Source organism: Schistocerca gregaria, chromosome 5, assembly GCF_023897955.1.
Source record: "Schistocerca gregaria isolate iqSchGreg1 chromosome 5, iqSchGreg1.2, whole genome shotgun sequence".
NCBI lineage: Eukaryota > Metazoa > Arthropoda > Insecta > Orthoptera > Acrididae > Schistocerca > Schistocerca gregaria.
The window spans coordinates 589924386-589944415 of record NC_064924.1 but is presented as its reverse complement, the minus strand read 5'-3'; positions in this window follow the sequence as shown (position 1 = coordinate 589944415).

Sequence of the window (20030 nt, the reverse complement as noted above, 5' to 3'; positions counted from 1 at the left end):
CTTTCACAATAAGATTATGTTCAACTAATTAGTTGCAATTGGCATTCAAAATCACCTTCAAACTGCTCTTTCACATCTGCATCTTTACTGCTCACAGTTCCGACCACTCTCAGTATCTGCTTTCTAAATACCACCCGTAGCTTGTCCTTGTCAAAAGACTCACATATAGAACTGTCGAACAACGTGACCTGACTCTCTGAATCCAAAACAAACTTAACAACGCTACTGTTCGTATTTACATTATTTATCAGTGCTGTCATTTTTACTTTCACTTTCTGATAACGTAACCCAGTATTCTCAATGTACATGAGAAAGGCTCCAGTAAGCTTTTCCTCGAACTGGATCTCTCTGGAGCCCCAGTTACTAGCCACCATCATTGTGTCTGAGTCTGATCTCCGCACTGCTCGTTACACTGCGGATTAGGATTATGACTCTCTATCACACACATTCTCTAAAACGGATTTCGCTGCCGCTTTTACGGTACTGATGCTCGTGCAGCTTATAATTCAGTGACAAACTACCTTGTTGCAACTATCTATTCCACTGGACACCATTTCGCCTCTCAGGACGTCTGGCTCCCTAACTGTGGGTATAAAGTCGTCCTCTCTCCGGTGGGAAGACATACTGCACGAAGTGTACTGGTGCAAGTTCCTCTGCAGAGTGATCTTAACAGAATTCTTGTAACAAACAATCAGAGTCTCTCACATTCTGCTACATCAATTTCAGACAGCAGTCGATAAATTAATTATGTAAGACAAATGTTTACAATCTCTGTTGAATCGAATGGCATGTCCAAGAAGTGATTGCTACAAAGATCTTCTCAAAATATTGGATGGGATTCTGATACCTGGAGTTACTATAAGCTTCCATCACATGCATCCCTACTTGCTCTTGATCTTGGCTCAGTTGCGACCATTATTCGTCCGGAAGCGCACGCCCGAATCTAGCGTAGGCTACATTCTCCTGAATTAAACACATGTGCGTTGCCGGATTCTTCTTGAGAGTGTCCAGAGATAAAATTAATCTTTAAAGCACGCTAACAAGCTATGGCCAAAGCATCTTGGAATTGATTCACATGCAAATAGTTTCATGACTCAGGAAAGAGCGAATACTTTCCAACTGTTGCAAAATGCATACGCTTTACGTCTTCATCATAATCAATATCATTACACATGTGGTAGCGCACATTTGTACTGTTTGCCATAATGCGGCGTAGTTTATCAGTCGGATCAATTCTTCTTCTTTTCTTCTCTGTCTCACTCTTACTGTATCCTGCGTCTTTCGTAAATACTATCATATTCTTTGTCTCACAGCAGCTCCAGTGACACCTAACGAGTCTCTTGATAAATACTGGTCACATCTTCTAGGAAATGGAGTAATTCTTTAATTTCTTTGTGTTGTCTTACATCTACTGGAATTGTAATTAGTGTTGTTCCATGGTCGAAGTTAACACTCTCACCTGCTCTGCTACCGTAGCAACCGCATCACGACGTATTGTAACCCGTTCTTCTATTACCGACATTAGGTGTCCAAGTTGCTGACTTAAGGTGGCTTCTCCATTACTAATCGTTTTGATTTGTCCTGTAACTTTATAACCAAACTTATTAACTGATTTAAAAATTTATCTTAGATCTGTGATATTACCTCTTATTTTTCCTATAGTCCCCCCACTCTCGTGCACAAAAGTTTATACTTCTTATTAAGTTGTTTTGCTTGCTCGTAAAATTTCTTTCATTAATTTTTCTTACTTTCCTCGTAAAGAAAAGCGCCAGCGTCTCATGTTTCCGTGAAAGCCTCACCACGGTTCCCTTTAACTGCTGACCTGGGCCCTAAGCTATTCTCAGTGATTTGCGTTCCTCACATACCAACTTCTTCAATGTCTGAGTTCGATAAACTAACTTCGCGCAGCTCGCTGGCACTAGGCTATTGACCAATTTCTTTTTGGTTCTCCATGTTGCCCTCGCTATCTCTGATCTCCAAACTACAAGTATTCTGTTCCACTACATCCATTCTAGATAAACCGTTCTCCATGCTATTGTCAACGTAGGGATTTGCTTAGTAAATATACAAATTATAGTATGCGGACCCCAACTGATACATGAATAGAAAAATTGTTAAAGTATAAGGTATCACTACCTTCGTCACATCACCCATAAGAACACTTCAGTAACCACAGTAGTTACCGGATCCATTCCCCTCCAAAAGATTGCAGAGTATATAACGATACCTTTCGTGAAATGAAGGTGAGCCAGAAGCAGACAACGGTGAACCTGAAGAACGCTGCCCGATAAATGTATCACTTACATGAACAAAGACCTTAGCTTTATCTTTTACCATTTTCTGAAATTCATCACTTCGTCTCACTATGAGATGAGACACTGGTTCAAATTAACATCTATTTGTTACAGAGATCTCTAACACTTACATGACCGGACAAAGACCTGATACTTTGGGCGAATGGCACAAAGTCGGAAACTTACGGGTATGTTACGGAGAGACAACTCTGTGGTGGACACACTGTGATTGTCTGATTGTGTCTGCAAGCTAAATATGTGCGACACGCAATTGACATCACTAATCGAATACTGAATGAACTTTCGGTCACTTGAGAAAAGTGTAATATTTGCGGAAACTGTTCACTCTAACAAAATGCCTACAAACTATTTGTAAGTCTCATACCCTACTCGCTTACGCTGTAGTTACTCAACAAATTGCCGGCCTGAGCGCCCGAGTGGCTCTAGGCGCTACAGTCTGGAACCGCGCGACCGCTACTGTCGTAGGCTCGAATCATATATGTGTGTGATGTCCTTAGGTTAGTTAGGTTTAAGTAGTTCTAAGTTCAAGGGCACTGTTGACCTCAAACGTTAAGTCCCATAGACCTCCGAGCCATTTGAACCATTTTACTCACCAAATTGAGCCAGAGTAGGGCAAAAATTGTGAGTCCCTTACCTGTTGTAGTCTGCAGCACATCACCTGCTGATTTTGGTAACATTCCTTCTCAGATGTTCTATGGAAAGTGTACCTTATCATGATCTGAGGACCGAGTACGTCCCGCAAGATCTCCAGGCAAATTGTTCTCCTGAGAATCACTAGACGAAACGTTATCTTCCGAAATAGACTTTTGTTTGTGAGTCCACATACCTGCCGTATATAAATGAAGAAAGCTCTGCAAAAGTTGGCCAATGACAGTGTTGTTAACAAAATATTTAATACCCACATGGTGAAAGGTTTTCAATGTCAACTAACTGTGTAACTTCCATGTATGTAGTTCTTAACTAATTCTGTGTTTCAGTTGCACTTTTTGATTGAAGCCAATATGCTAGTGTTCATGTTACTATTTGTCAGAAGCTGGAGTCCTTACCTACCATCTGCTGCTATTATTTACAGTTCACGGATTAGGGTGCCCTCTTATAACCCTTTGAAAGAAAACTGGTCACGCGCAAAGCTATGGTGGAAATGCCGAGTGATGGCTTGCCGACAACTGGTAAAGAAGGAGACAATCGAAAAAAATTTAGGACAGTTTCACTATTACGTCATCTTTGCAAATTGCTGGAAAGAATGACCTTCAGTAGCCTCCCACCATTAGTTGACCACCTGTCAATACCTCAACGAGCTGTATTTTGTCTTGGTGAAAGCTTCACTGGACAACTGTTGAATTTTACGCGGTCCGTGGAAGGTGGGTTTGAAACTCATAAGGTGTCGGGAGTGGTATTTGTCGACTTATCAACAGCCTATGACACTGTCAGCCACCAGCTAATACTACTCAAGGTACACAATATGAGTAAGGACTTTAGTCTGACTAGGTTCATCGCAGAAATTCTGCAAAACCGCAGATTCTTCGTTGACTTTGAAAGAAAGAAGAAAAGGGTCTCCCCCAAGGAAGCGTTTTGTCTCCAATCCTATTCAACACCTACACAAACGACCAACCTATAGCCCTCAACACTGGGGGTTTCTTTTACGCTGATGACCTTCTTCTTGCCATACAGTGCTCAGACTTTGTGTCCGTGCAGAACACCCTCACGAAAGCCCATGAAGCTCCATCGCGATACTATAGCACAAAACCAAACTCCTTAAAGAGTTTGTGCATTTCATTTCAGAAATAGGGATGCTACTAGTACATAGATGATAATATGGTCAGGGATTGAAATACAACACTATTACATTCCAAAATGCCAGGAGTGAAGCTGCACAGATCTCCTATTTACAAGGACACCGCATGAGTTGCAAATTGAAAGTTTCCGCCAGGATCTGTCTCTTAAGAAAATTGACTGTGTAACAATCAGGCAGTGAACTTGAAACTTTCCGAACCTCCACATTTGGACTAGCCAATTCTGTAGCCGAGTACACTTGATCTGTTTCTTGTAATTCATTACATCCCAGAGAGGTGAACATAGCTTTCATAGCAAAGAATATGAGGAAAGAAAGAAAGTGGAACAAGAGGAAACCAATCCCTGTGAGGGTATATACTGCGTTAAAAGTGATTGATGTAAAGGAAGAATTTACTTATAACATCGAAGTTTGTTACTATAACTGTTGAAAATGTCAGGGTTCAACTGTGGAGGGGTTCGACTTTTCTTCCCCCTGGCAGGTCCTTAAATTTTGCCTCCAGGACATGACAAGGAATTGATGACCTGTAAATCTCTGACTACACTGAGATCATTTGTAAATAGATCACGGTTAAGTCTGGCAAGACGAGGATTCTGTACTGAAAACAATTTTAAGAGTAACTCCTCAGGTTTTACCGGCGACCCAATGACCCCTTTGGTTGACGGGTGTCCAGATGGGTATCAGCGTCGGTGGTGCACGCTATTTCGATAACATAGCTCATAACCTTCTTCGGGTGTGACCTGAGACGGCTCCTCGAGTGGACCTGCTACAGTATTTGTGTCTGTGGCCTTCTCCCTCCACCGTCGGATGCAGGTGTTCCCTCTGCGGTCAGCGCCCTCTCGCCGTCATCTGCTGGAGCACTGCCGTTCCGTTTTCCGTCCGCTGCGGAACTGGGCGTTTCCTCTGCGGTCCGCCCCCACTAGACCCGCTCATGGGCGTTCCATTTTCGGTCTGCTGCGTTCGGAGTTCTGTCCGGGTCGCACATGCGTTCTCCCTGTGGTCCTCTCCCGCTCACTGCGATCTTCTAGAGCGTCGCTTCTCTGTTTTCAGTCCGCTGCAGTTCTGCGTGTTCCCTAAGTGGTCCGCACCTGTCGGACGCGCTATCGGGCGTTCCATCCTCGGTCTAGAGTGCTACGCACTCTGTCTGGGGGATCGTTTTCAGTATCCAAGCCTTCAGTTTTTCTATTTATGGAGCGCTTCAGGTGTCCCCGTTGTTCGTTTAACAATTCCAGAGCAGGTTTCGAGGATCTCCTTAGTTGGTACCCCAAGTCACAGTTCATGAGATTGTCAGTTATTTTTATTTGTGTCGGTTTACTTATTACACTTTCCCAAAATCGGGGAGTCTGTGCTAGAACCTTCGTTTCATCAATATTAATAAGGTGATCTAGTTCTAGACAGTGTTCAGCAATGGCCTACTTCGTCACCTGTCTTAATCAGGTGTGCCTTTGATGTTCGATGCACCTGATATCCACTGTTCTTGTCGTCTTGCCAATGTAGGACATGCCACATTGGCAAGATATATTGTAATTGCATGCTTTCCGTAACCCCAGTTCGTCTTTAACATTTCCCACCACTTCCCTGATCTTGCTGGATGGACAGAAAACACACTTGATGTAGTGTTGACAGAGGATCCTACTGATTCTGGCACAAATAGAACCAGCATAGGGCAGATATGCCACCTTCTTTGCTTCATCTTTCTGTGCTTGTGGAACCTGTGGTGTAGCGACTGGTTGGATTGCTTACTCAATTTGTTTGGTACAACATCCAGAGATGTCGAGATGGTGAAGTGTTCGTTGCACACTTCTGACGGTGGCCAATCTAAACTTGCAATCTTCCGAAACTGGTGTCTACCGCATTAAGAGCCTTCTGGATATGTTGTTGTATAGTCTTGCCAAATACTAAAAATTCTGACATATTAAAATAACCGGTGTTTCGACGTTTTGCTGCGGTCATAGACCGAATAGTTGGTGGGTTTGTGTCTGTGTATTGAAACATAGTATCTCCTGCGACACATTTCTTAAAATGTTATTGGCGTCGTAAGAACTGCAGTACACTGAAGCACCCACTCCCCAGCTAATTTTGTACCCCTTGCAATATGACCGAAACGTCACTTTCTTTAGTATTTATACTAATTTTAATATTATTGAAGATGGTCTCACGATGGCATATGCCACAGGGGGAATAGCAGATGTACTGATGTTGCTTTCATTCTCGTGTGTCAATAGATAGCGTAGTTTCATAGCTACCAGAGTGCCACTTGTAATAGCAAATACTTAGAGTGATTGCCTAGATGCAGACGTGTAGAACCAGCAGGCAGCAGTGCGACCCTGATACACTAGCGCTTCCTGCAGTTGACTGAGTGAATTTAAAAAGACTAAAATTGTGGCTTTCTGAGAATCGGGATGGTCCTTCTGCATAACGTTCACACAGTTTCGACTTGCAGCAACGGTGCTGCTATCAGTGCTCATGGAAACATTCTTATACATGAAGACGAGATTCTGGACGCCGACGCATCACAGACGCCCGCCGGGATTCGTACAACTCCCTTAGCACAGATAAGAGGGCTTGTGAGCACAGACGTGACAAAACATGAATTATAGCGAACTGGTTATTAGCAGTGCGACTACGGGCATTCACATTTGTAGCCCGTCCTCAACTCACGACCGTGCACAGCCTAACCAGTGCCATCAGAGGATCATTTAGAAAGTGGAATGGCACGCTGTGGTCTTCAGTGGTGAAAGGAGATTCTGCCTGTACGCAAGTTATTTTATTTTGCGCGTCCAGTGTAGGCATGGTGAGCGCTGCCCCATAGGGTGCATTCGTCCGAGACACACTGGTTCTACCTCAGGCTTTATGGTCAGGGGTGCGAGAAGTTCCTACTCTTGTCCACTTTCATTCTGGAGGTGACGCTAGCCAGCACTCAGTAGGTGCAGAATGTTGTTACACCCGTCTTTGTGCATTCTTGCAGTAGGAACGGGATGTGTTGTTCCGGTAGGCTAAAACTCGTCCACACACAGCCCATGAACATCAAAGTGCTGAGAAAGACATGTAACAACTTCCCTAGCCAGCAGTCTCTGGACTTTTCTATGATCAAGCATGTGTAGGATATGATGGGACAAAAACTGCCACATGTGACTCGTCAACCAATAACTCTTACAGTACTATATAAACAGGTCGAGTAGGCTAAGTATAATGTACCCCAGATGTGAAGTAACGTGCGAATTGTGGCGCCCTGAAAATATTGTAAATTCGGAGTTGGCGTGGCCGTATGGGCTCATCAGCAACCACGTGGTGCCGAACGTTAGCCAGAACAAGAGGGGCAGCCCAGTGCGTGGTCCACGCTGACCGCGTGGTTGGGAATTACATGTTGACAATGTGTCGAGGACTGTGTTTTGTGTTGATGAAGGAGACTTGTATGCAGGGAGTGCCAAAGACGGCGAACTTTAAGAAGCCATAATGGCAGACATTTCACAGTTCATGTACAAATTAATAATAACCAGAGGAATCATGATACCTTAAAAAGAAACATGTACATTACAATTATCTGGACAATGATTCTAATGGTGCAATCAGATTTTCAATATCTTTATTAATTTAGAGTTTAGTATATGACGTTAAATTATACAAGTAACACCCAGCAACGAATTTCCTAAATCTAAACAGTTCATCCGATGTTGTCGATCGACATATCTTTAGAAAGCTATTAGTGTAAACCAAAATTGGTATGAAGTACAGGCATGTAACTTGAATAGTACATAAGTAATTGGAGGTCAAAGTGTCCGATTACTATTCATTGCTTCAGGCCATAAGTACCCCACAGAAACACGAAAAAACGGTAGCAGCTTTCTTATAAATTTATTTATTTGTCTATGTCTTTGTTTACATCCCACATATACTATTCATGAAGAAATTTGTCAAATATTTACAGTGTTTTGGAAAGCTCAGAGGCTTTAGGCTACTCTCTTACTTTTGCTTCCTTTCCTTTGACATATGTTTATTTAATTTGGTTATGTATTTAATAATGTGGGGTAGAGCATGTTTATGCTACAGCCATAGAATTATGTACTTATTTAAATGTAAATCCAGTATTTCGTATGTGTTTCGATATGTTTGTGAGTGTGCGTTGGCTTGGAGACATGGCGGGAATGCTGTAGCCAATCGCAGCGCTCGTTACTACGGTACGCTACTACCGAAGACAGTGGAGAGACTGAAGGAAAGTGGGGGTGGATCATCGGATCGCACATGACACAGGAGAGTGCTTGACGAGAAGGCGCGACTGAGTGTCGCAGGAAACACTGGGAGAGTGTTGATCAGTTTGTGAGTGGACACGGGAGACTTCCGTGGCTTCTGCAGTGAGGAAGTAGTATGCGTTTATAAGTGAATGTCTCACGAGCTATGTTGTTGATCGTAACTAATTACATGAAATAGGAATCTATTGTTTATCTGTTATTCAACATATACTTAATTTATTTGCTGGATCATCGACACCAATAAATGTTTTGCGGTAATAAATAGCATTCTTAAACCTTTCGTACTCATCATTTAAAGTTGTTAAAAACAGTACCTGCAGATCTTATTTAATTGCAATCTTTCATTTACAAATCTCTATCTTACTTTCAAAAGTCACAATGCCGAGTCATAGGAACCTTCGACCATTGACTTCAGTTGTATATTTAAATTGTATGCTGTAGACTCAGAGGTGTTTGGCTTGTAATGCGGCAACTACGTATCCCAGCCCTAGACAAGAAAACCAGCCAAAACGTTTAATATTTCAACTCCCGAGTCGGCGTCTGCATTGCCATCCGTCAAGGCTACATCATGTGCTAATGTGGTGTTTCAGCATGGTTCGCTTCATGGGCGACGCGGCACGTTACTTTTTACCGCCCTGCAAGTATCGAGCAATTTTCATTCTGCTAGCTAAAAGCTGTAGTAGAAAATACTAGACCACTGCTGTCTATTGCAGGTCGCAACATACATAGAATTGTCCGGTAATCGGGATGTGACTTGCTACTGAAATAAATGTTTTAACTTGGAAACGCTAATTTTCATGTGTATTTTTGCGATAACGATCACAGTTATACTGCGAAGTCCGCACTATGTGCCCACACAATGTGAAGTTCACACGCACACCACAGTCACACACGTAGCCAGTTTATGGTACTTACACCCGTCACCGAAATTAATAGAGTTAACCGGATCGTTTAGTTATGAAAATGCTCGCTCAAATGTTGTGCACTCTCCTCTACACGTAATACCTGTTCCAGGCTTAGGTCGCACAACACGCCACGCGGTTTCAACTAACAGTCAAAAGCCATAATTTTGATATTCCGTCCGAAATTCCACACTACTTCCACTATACCGTTCACTTAAGTATACATTGTACTAGTTCTCGAACTCGTAATTAGCGTTTTACCGCGAGTTTACAGTACTTTCGTCGGAGATGCTTTCAATGAGATGTTACTAGTTCGAACGCTCAGCCCCGACCTCCCCAGATCACACCAAAGGCTTTGTTCCGAGCATTGATTTGAGCGAACCTGCATTTACCTGTATCTGATTGGCTGATGTTACAAACAGCAAATCAGGTTGGAGTAATATCCCGCGCTAACCTGCGCTTTACTTCAACGACCAATCATAGTAAAACATTTTTTCTATGGAAATTGCTACATAAATAAATTTAGAAATGTGGAAAAAATAAAATTACTCCTTCTGAAATTACCGATTAATTTGTGTTCTACTCACTATTTATTAGTAACATAAACTGCCTACACAATTTTATTGTAGTAAATCCCCTGTATAGTTCAACTGGTATTTCGTGATTAAACAAAACAATTTTCATTTACTTCTGTTCTTCTTCACTCATACAACACTCACCCTGCAAATTACTACAATTATAAAACAATTATAATTATGCAAATACATTAAATATAAATCTCAACGTAACTTTACAACATTGTTTTGACTACGACAGCTAGCACTGTCCGTCAAATGCGGACCTCTGCCACCTGATAGTACAACTACGAGCAGCTCTGTAACTCAGGTCCATGTCAGCTGGTGACATCTGTCGACGACTCATGCCTATAACGATATCGTCATAACAAGCGACAGGAGCGATGCGAAGGCGCTACACCTCACATGGTATACCAAAAACGCTTGTGGTATTGATCTGTGAAGGTAATGATACCATGTGCTCCATATGGAGCGTTGAAATAGTAAATCTTGAATGATATGAGGATTTGCCAAAACGTTGGACTACTGTTTCAACATCGACGTGTTGTCCTCGTCATTTCATAATCATTCTTGCAATTGGTGAGATTGGACAGAGCAAAGGTTGGGTTTCCTACAGGCGCAGATAACGCGCAGTTGAGCGCCCCACAAACGAAAGATCATCATCCATCAGCCTATTATCCACTATTACATCCCAGAGATCTAGCGCATAATGCGTTAGGTTAATGTTAGGCAAGTGAAGTGCAGCAGTCGCCCTAACTGGTTCCTCTCCTAGGCTGGCAGACCTCTGCCCGGCCTTGGCGGCAAGTGCTAGCTGTGGGCGGCGCGGGGCAGGGAGGGGCCAGACACAGGAAGAATTTATATTGGCGATCTCGACTGCGGCGCGGCGGGCGCTGCGTGCCCGGCCAATATATATTCAGTGGTGGCGCCAATAAACTCCGATCGGGCCGTCCGGAATACTTGCTGGCGGCAGTGGCCGCCGTCCGTCACGGCGCTGCTCCCGTCCGTAGGCGAGAGCCGCTGGTAGGGCGACTGCCCGCCAGACAGAGCCCGCCCTAAACCACGTACCTCCCACAGATAGATTTCACCGCTCTGATGCCACTCAACAAGCGGACTGCACAGACACCCCTCAGTGCATGTCTTGCTGTCCGTACGGGGTAAATATGCGGAAAGCAGGCATCACAACTTTGCAAAACATGAGTTTACCTGTTCCAAAAAATTTCAGTGCCTGGTAGCCTCATGATCGTCATCTTCTTCTTCTTCATTTTCTGCGTCTTCAATGTCATCATTCCTTCAGGGATTGGACCTTTACATGTTGGGTCCTCCTTCCATCTTTTCCTTGGTCAATAGATACTATATAGGACCTTGGAAGTGCGTGTATTCGATTTTCGACTCATTAGATCCGTATAAATTTACCATGTTTTCCAGTAGTCCGTTATCTCTTGATTCGGGGCAAATACATTTAGTTGATGACAAATATTTTCATTCCTTATTCTCTCCTGTCTTTACATTCCATTACTGATGCCACAAAACCTCGTTTCCTTTGCTTGTATTTGTTAACGTTCTTTTTTCCCAGTTATCCGTACTTCGCTACAGATTTTTTTGAAAGTAGGAACTGTCATTGTTCTATAAAAGGTCACTGAGGTCTCTTTACCAACTTTATCATATAATGTTGTTATTATTTTTCCACACATTAGTCCATACTTACTCAGTTTCTCCTTAACATCCTTGATCTGATTATATGATACATCAGAGCCTACGTTCTTAAAAGTCTAGTTTATATTTTCTTATACGAAGACTTTCCCCTGAATTCCATTAACTGTAGTGTTGCGTGTGAAGATCTTAAAGTTATGTTCCGTATGAATTCGAACAAGCTTGTGGGCCTGGATCTCCAGTTCGTCTTCTCTTTTCCGAAAAATTATTTCATCGTCCGCATGTAGAGGAGTGCTTTAATTTTTCTCACGCCATGTTTTAAAACACAGTAAAAAATGAAATAAGTAGGAAGAGTAGAGAAACTAAGACAAAAAAGCTTCAGGATAAATGAGAAGACATCGGAAGTGCTATGATTTTCGGGTGGATTGACTCATCATATAGGAAAGCCAAAACAGTCGTCAGTGGAACTGAGAGCAAGGGTGGTAGCACTAAGAGAAAAATGCGAATATCACGATTAAATGCTTTCATGATCAATCGCGACGACAGAATGGCCTCTCTGGTGCCTTTACCTTTCATAAAGACAAACCGATCTTCATGTAACAGATTCTGACTTTTCTTTTCCATTCTTCTTTTCAATTCATGCGCTTGTCATCTCTTGTAGTCTACGGAATTGAGTGGATGATGCTATTCCGAAAGTCAGATGGTATCTCACCATCCACACCAGTGTCAATGGTCGTTTTGTTGTCACTTCCCCCAATAATTTTAGAAATTCTGATGGCATATAGTTCATCCCTTGCGCCTCTTCCAAAGTTCGTCTAAGTCATGATTCTAATAGATGATTCTTTATGTCTTTAGTATCGATTCACGTTTATTCTTCTGTGACATCAGACAGATCTTCCCCCTCATAGAGGCCTCCAGTGTACTCTTTACACTTATCCGCTCTCTACTCTGCATTTAACAGTGTAATTCACGCTAAACTCTTGGTGTTACCGCACTTGCTTTCAATTTCAACTAAGGTTGTCTTGACTTTCCTACACTCTGATTCAGTCTCAGCCATTTCTTTTTCCTTTTCTTCAAATTTCGCCTTACCTTCTTTTCACTTCCTATTTATTTCATTTCTAAGCGACCTGCATTTGTGCATTCCTGAACTTACCTGCACAATATTTATACTTCCTTTTTTCATCGATCATCAGAAGTATTTCCTCTGTTACCCATGGTTCCTTCGTTATTACTCTCTTTGTACCCATGTTTTTCTTTCAAACTACTGCGACTGCCCTTTTTAGAGATCTCCATTCCTCTCCCAACTGCCAACTGAGCTATTCTTTACCGCAGTATCTATAACTTAAGAGATCATGAAGTGTGTCTCTTCATTGCTTGGTAATTCCGTATCCTATTTCACTGGACATCGATTATTCTTGACTAGCCTCTTGAAAATGACTAAATTGTGATCTGGGTTCCTATCAGCACCTGGGTTCACCTTATAATCCAATATCAGATTTCCGAAAATCTATCTCATCATGATGCAATCTAAATGGAATTCTCTTGTTCATCTAGGCTTTTTCGAAGTATATTTACTCCTCTTTTGATTCTAGAACAGAATATTTGATGTTAGTAACTACAATTTATTGTTCATTCTCTTCTCTCAGCGCTAGTGCCAGTCCCATGCATACCAGTAACACTTTGTTGTATTCCTTCCGTCACAATCGCACTCCAGCCCTCGTTATTAATAGAAGTTTATCTCCCATTATATACTGAACTACCCGTTCAATATCCTCATACACTTTCTCAACCACTTCATTTGCCAACATGTATGTCTGAAGTGTCGTCGTCTTCTGACTGGTTTGATGCGGTCCCGCCACGAATTCCTCTCCTGTGCTAACCTCTTCATCTCAGAGTAGCACTTGCAATGTACTTCCTCAGTTATTTGCTGGATGATTGCCAATCTCTGCCTTCCTCTACAGTTTTTGCCCTCTACAGTTCCCTGTAGTACTATTGAAGTCATTCCCTTATGTCTTAACAGATGTCCTATCCTCCAGTACCTTCTCCTTATCAGTGTTTTCCACATATTGCTTTTCTCTCCTAATCTGTGCAGAACCTCTTAACCCCTTGCCTTCGCAGTCCACCCAATTTTCAATATTCGTCTGTAGCACCACATCTCAAATGCTTCACAGTCCATGTGTCACTACCATACATCCTCATCCCGCTGATAATTGCTGATTCTTCCGCCTTTAGCGGCAGTTTCCCACTCCAAGGGCAAGAGAGTGCACTGAACCTCTGTCCGCTCCACTACCCTCTTAGATAATCCCGTTGGCACGATAAGGATCACTCCTTAGGCCGAAAGTCATCGGTTGTCTGTGTTCATGAGTTGTATTCAAAATTTTAAGCTGTGGCCGAATTCGAAACAAAGACCGAGGACATTTTGATTAGCAATCATGGACGCCACGCCATGACCATGTGTGGCTGATTTTTAGAAGACGTGAGATTAAGTGAAGCAAAAGGAGGTATGCAAATTTCCATCGGAAGTTCTAAAATCGTTGGTAGAAGCTGGAATAGAACGAGTATTGAAGGGTAGTGTTTACAATGAATGAGACTGGCGATATACCTCATGACTTCCGGGAGAGCACTTTTTCAATCTTTCTTCCACAACATCAGAACTGCTTCTCTGGGGCTCTGTCTTTCCTAAGGACAACGGATCTTTGTCTAACTAATCCTCAATTTTCTTTCCCATTCCTCTGTGTATTTATCTTGTCGGAATTTCGGATGCAAAAGCTGTTTTGTGGTAATATCCCTTTATCGCTTCTTGCTACCTTTGGAACTGTGTGGTAATGGAGGAAAAATTTCCTATGAACATGCCTCCGGGAATGTAGCGCTGCCACGGTAGATGGCGCTGATGAATGCCTTTCATCTGACTACGTGCCGTGTGTTCCTTGGGTAATGCAGGCTGTGTAACTGATGCAGAGTACTATAAACAAGAGGATGGCGGACTGTGCATACACCAGAATTGGTGAACCGGATTGTACTGGATACTGAGACGAACCATAGTGCAAGCTCCAAATCTGGTACCCGCGCTGTCTGCCGATTTCCTCCTCTTTCGCCTGTTTAAAAGAACCCGTGATTACACAAACGCTCAAAAATGGCTTGAAATACTGTTTGATGTAGGTGGTGTCTGTGGGGATACTTGTTTTCGTATAGCCGTGCTGCCTGTTGATTGTTTCCATCTGCTTGGGCGCCCAGAAGTATCATCTTGGTTTGTTTCCGACACGAATTTCGGATCATCCTGCAAATCACAGTACTGTTAGTCAATCCCACAGCCTACACTACGACAGAAACTCCCGGCATTTGGTCAGAGAAACTGTCATTCGTCAACGCCATATCCATGGCAACGACGCATTTAAGGACATTCCTGCTGTTTATCGGTTTCATCGATGTTTACACTGTATTATCGAAATAAGAAAGACCTTCCGAGAGTGTTTTCCAAAACTCTTCATAATCGACAGGTGAGACTCATGGCAGCTGAATTCCGTCCACTTAGGAGTAGGAGCGTCAACCGCAAGTTAGTTTTTCCGCACATTCGTTTCTTCTTCACTCGAAGTGAATTTCCCAACGTATGTGGGGCACGTACTTCCACCACTTCCTCACCCTCTCGTCTTTGGTCATCACCGCTCTCGTGATTTTGCCAATCATTTCCACGATATGGCTGTGCCCATGAATAATGATAATTAACTGTATTTCACAGTTACCGTTTCAATGGCGTTGATTCCTCGCCCATCAGTTCGCATTCAGTGGTCTATATTGTAGTGATCCGTAGGCATTTGCACAAAGTGCCCTGATTTCGTCGCATCTCCCGCCAGCAAGACGTAGCAAAGTACGTTGAACCAATACAAGATGCGCCTGCATCGTTCACAACTTGACTGGGTTCAAATAGTTGAAATGGCTCTGAGCACTATGGGACTTAACATCTAAGGTCATCCGTCCCCTAGAACTACTTAAACCTACCTTATCTAAGGACATTACTCACATCCATGCTCGAGGCAGGATTCGAACCTGCGACCGTAGCGGTCGCATGGTTCCAGACTGTAGCGCCTAGAACAGTTCGGGCCAACAAGGCCCGCGTGTAATTGTATATTACCGTATTATGACAATGCAGAAGTACCATTGCCCTTTGTAGTGACTGTTCTGTGATACTATAGCTACTTGAATAGCAGAGCGTTTACGTCACATGCTGAAAAAGGTGACCATTGGCATTCATACATAGGGTTACGCTGTAGATGAAGAACGCCCTACATCGAGTTACTTATTCTTCTATGACAGCTATGCGAGCCTCAATAATGTGTTGCTCCGTGTCCTGTGGTGTTGCTGGAACATTTTGGTATACGTCTTCCTTGACTGCTCCCCACAGAAAAGAAATCCAGCAGCCCAAGGCACAGAGATCGGACAGGGCGACTACTTGGGCCACAACGTCCAGGGCACCTAACAGGGTACTTATGGCCCAGAATTCTTTGTGCTCATATGGAATTATTTGCAGGGTAGCCATCATGCTGATACCACATGACCATCCTCAGATTCTAAGGTACGGCGTCAAAGAGAACAGGAATAGTGTGTGTTAGAAATCGGGCATATTGTCTGATATTTATGTTGCATTTTAGAAGGGAAGATCCGATAGTGGTATCCCCAATAATTCTGCACCAAATATTAAAGTCCCATGGATGTTGATGCTCTACCGCTCTGAACCATCGTGGGTTGCTGAAGGACTAATAAAGCAATAATAATTTCTCATATCAACAATTCGTTTGTTGGGGAATGATGCCTCGTCGGTAGAAATAGCATCTTAGAAGAAATTAGGACAAGGCAGTTATTGCTGAGCCCTCGAACAAAATTGAACCCCATTGTTGAAGTCACATCTATGAAGTCCTTGGTGTAAATAAAAATGGTAAGAATGGAATTTACCACGCTGCAGAATACAATGTGCACTTGTGTATATTTGTTGAACAATTTGGAAAAGAATTTACGTAAAAATTAATGCAAGACAATCAGGCGGGAACGTACACAATGACACCGACTCGATTTCATATTCAAAAGCGTAGGCCGTAACCTGGAATAAATCTAATCATGAAATCAGTAAAGCAAATATCACAAAGCATATGCATTTGACTGCTATAAGTGTTCGGTACTGAGATTGTGTGAAAAATGTATGCCATATTGCCTGCTGCTAATATTTCTACTACTGCAACTGTTCTTAAATAAATATTTTCTGTTATGCAAAATATGTCTTATTAGCGTGTAACTTTCATTAAATAACTGCTGATTAAGTTTTGCATCATAATTTTAGGTACTTCGGAAATGCGGGCAGAAATTACACAAAGGAATTAATCATTCTGCTGTACAGTATGTCTTAAATCTCACTGAAAGTTGATTTTCGTAGTCACTGAATGTATGTACTGGTTTTTAAGTGAAGATTTCGCTGAGCACAAAACTCAGCTATCTTTCTCCGTCTCCATAACTTTTTTTACTTTTGATAACTTTCACTTTGTTAAACAAATATTCAAACTTAAATTTGCTCAGAAGCTTTAATATTTGTATCGTCAACAGCGACAATCCGTTTTAATTTCCAATAAGAAGGTAGGAGGCTACACGGTGATCGTTCAGGTTTAAGCACTAGTAATACATTGTTCAGGTTGAGTTGGTAATTATTCACAGATCGAAACTACTTTGCTGGCTACCTATGACACATTCTCATTCCTGAAATACCTAAAACTGTCATTCAAATCCTAAACAATAGTTATTTCATGAAAGATATAATGTGCCTAACAGAAATTATATTCTTGTTGGTCTGGGCTTACTTCAGTGAATGGTTGCTAGTGCTGCGTTGGTAATATTCACCGACAATGGATGACAACAGGCTCTTCTTAGCGTTGCTTTGAAACAAACATTTTTACGGGCACAAGGTACTTCTTTAATATTTAATCCTCTTGATACCTTCTACAATGTGTGCAATTAACACCATCATTATGTCTGGCCATAATATACAATTCTTCGAGTTTGGAACCGTACAATGTGCCTCTCTACGTGGTGCTAGGAACCATTAACCCTGTGCACTTCTGTCACACACTGCTGCACAAGAGCTCGAGGTAGACTCCAGTGCACTGAACACGTCAGCGTTCAGCGACAGCATTCCCTACTTAAAATACACTCTTTGACTGTTCACAGCAGAAAAACACACTGATTAGACCAACGTGTCTCCTACATATTGTTAGAAAATCTCTTTAGATACTGCATTTAGATTAGATAATCGTATTTATTCATAAGAAAACATTTACCAAATAGTGACAAAAGTATTACGTAAAAACTAATCCATTACTCAAAAATACAACATCAATACTGTGGATATTTCTTTTGTTAGACGTTGTGTTGTGTTACAAGGTCAGAAAACTACCTCTGGGACTATCGCCACCAAGATTAAAAATACTAAAGCTACTGCTGGAGTATGTGAATAACATAAAGGTAAACCTTCCATCAGGATTGACTTATGCGACACAGATATTTGTCTCACATAAACTTAATGGGGCTACATAGACCGGTTGTAGACTAAAGAGAATGAAACAAGAAAGGTTATTCAATGCATTTCACTACCAGACATACATTCATTATTTGATTGGTGTATAGGAGCAACTGTGTTGATGGCCTGTGATCTAAAGCTTACACTGAAGTTCTCTTGGCAGAAAAATCTAAGCCATTTAGAGATGTCATCACTAAATGGAATATCTATAATTGTGAAAGTGTCTCTGTCAGTCATCCACTGTGTATACTGCTGATCCAATGTTATTGGAGCTAATGGATAACATTTTTTCGGACATTACATTTTTGACGGTAATGATTACATAGCGATTAGTTGTTTACAGTCACGATATGACCACGTATATTCTGCATTTGTTTAAAGTATCTACCTCCTTTACAGTGAAGATCTTACTGTTAATCCTGACAAAAATAAATTAAGATAATTCATAGATTGGCAAGTTATTTTAGAAATTTCATAAACGGATTTTCTCAAAAGGCAGCTCCATTAAGTGAATTGCGAAAGAGAAACAGGAAGCTTGAGTTGGAGAAGAACTTACAGGAGGAGGCTTTCAGTCCTTTAAAACAGGCGTTATGCACGGCCCTTGTGTTAGCCTGAAAATTATATTCTCAGTCAAACTGTAATTGGTTAAGGTTTTATTGCTATCAAAAACTTGAATTATTATTACCCTGGTGAAAAAGGTGCGGAAATGTGATAAGCTCTATCGCTGACAATATAATCAATACCTATACTTTTTCTATTAAAATAATTGCAAGTCAATGTAGTAAAACTTCAGCATCGTTACAATAAACTCTGATATGTAGCCGTACAACTTGTGTTAAGAAAACCCTTGTTCCGACATGTCAGTATTCAGATAGAGAACAAACACAGAAATTAATTAGCTTACTATACATGGTGAAAATTAACACTTTCAACACTGCCCTCTTTACACCAGGCACTTGGCTGTGAACTGGCATATTTAATGGATGTTTAAAATTAGATTGCAAAGAACAGAAAAATGATAGGAATATAGTTCTTGCATAATTGAGAAGGAAAATGTGAGAGCTTTACATGAATGTGAGTTTATATTACAATGTAAAATACAAATTGGTGTTATAATTAAAAAATGAAAACACAAAAATGTCATGGATAAAAAAGTTTTACATGTTCTTTCTCTTTAGTAATGCCATTATTAATGTATCTAAATTTAAAACAATGTATCACTGGACTGTCTAACTGCAGATACCCATAAATTAGAGTAATTTAATAGTTCAGATGTAGTTAACCTTTGTGTGAAAATACTGGAAACATTGTGGGACGCAAAGGCCAACGCCACAGTCCTTGCACCACCATCTACTTTCCTTCCTGATGCGCTTACCCATCTCTTTCTACCCCTTGTCTCAAAATACTTTGCAATACCTAGTAGTATTCACCTTCTTTGTAGTGGGTGGGATCTTCTCTGGAAAATGCCTTGCAAGTGTCCTCTCAATTTGTGACGATGAAGTGGCTTGTTGCTGAAAATTATTTCCGCCCTTCTCAGCCAGTTTCTTCCCCACTTTGTGAATAAAGTCTACTAGGGATACATTCTTTCTAGTCTTCTCTTTATCCAAAATAAAACTGTTGACAGTGGACACGATAAGCAAATGGGAAAACAGCATTCTCCACTACATTAAAGTTTTTCGGGCAAACGGACTATAGCTGGAGAACTGATCTGCTATGTCAACCCCAGCTTTATTCTTAGTATAATCAATAACATCGTGTGGCCTTACAATTTCTGCTCTTCCACCTTTGGCCCTCATTTGAATACTAGTGCTGGTAGACTTATGCTTTGTGGAAAGACAAACAATTTCCCGTTTTGACTTCCACTTCACTGAAAAAAGATGGTGTTTCCTTTGAAAAACTATCTTCTTTTTGTTAGTTTTAGTGTTTCGAACATTCATCGCAAACCTCTCTTGTTTTTCAATACAGTTCCCACTCCCAGAGCTTTATTTTC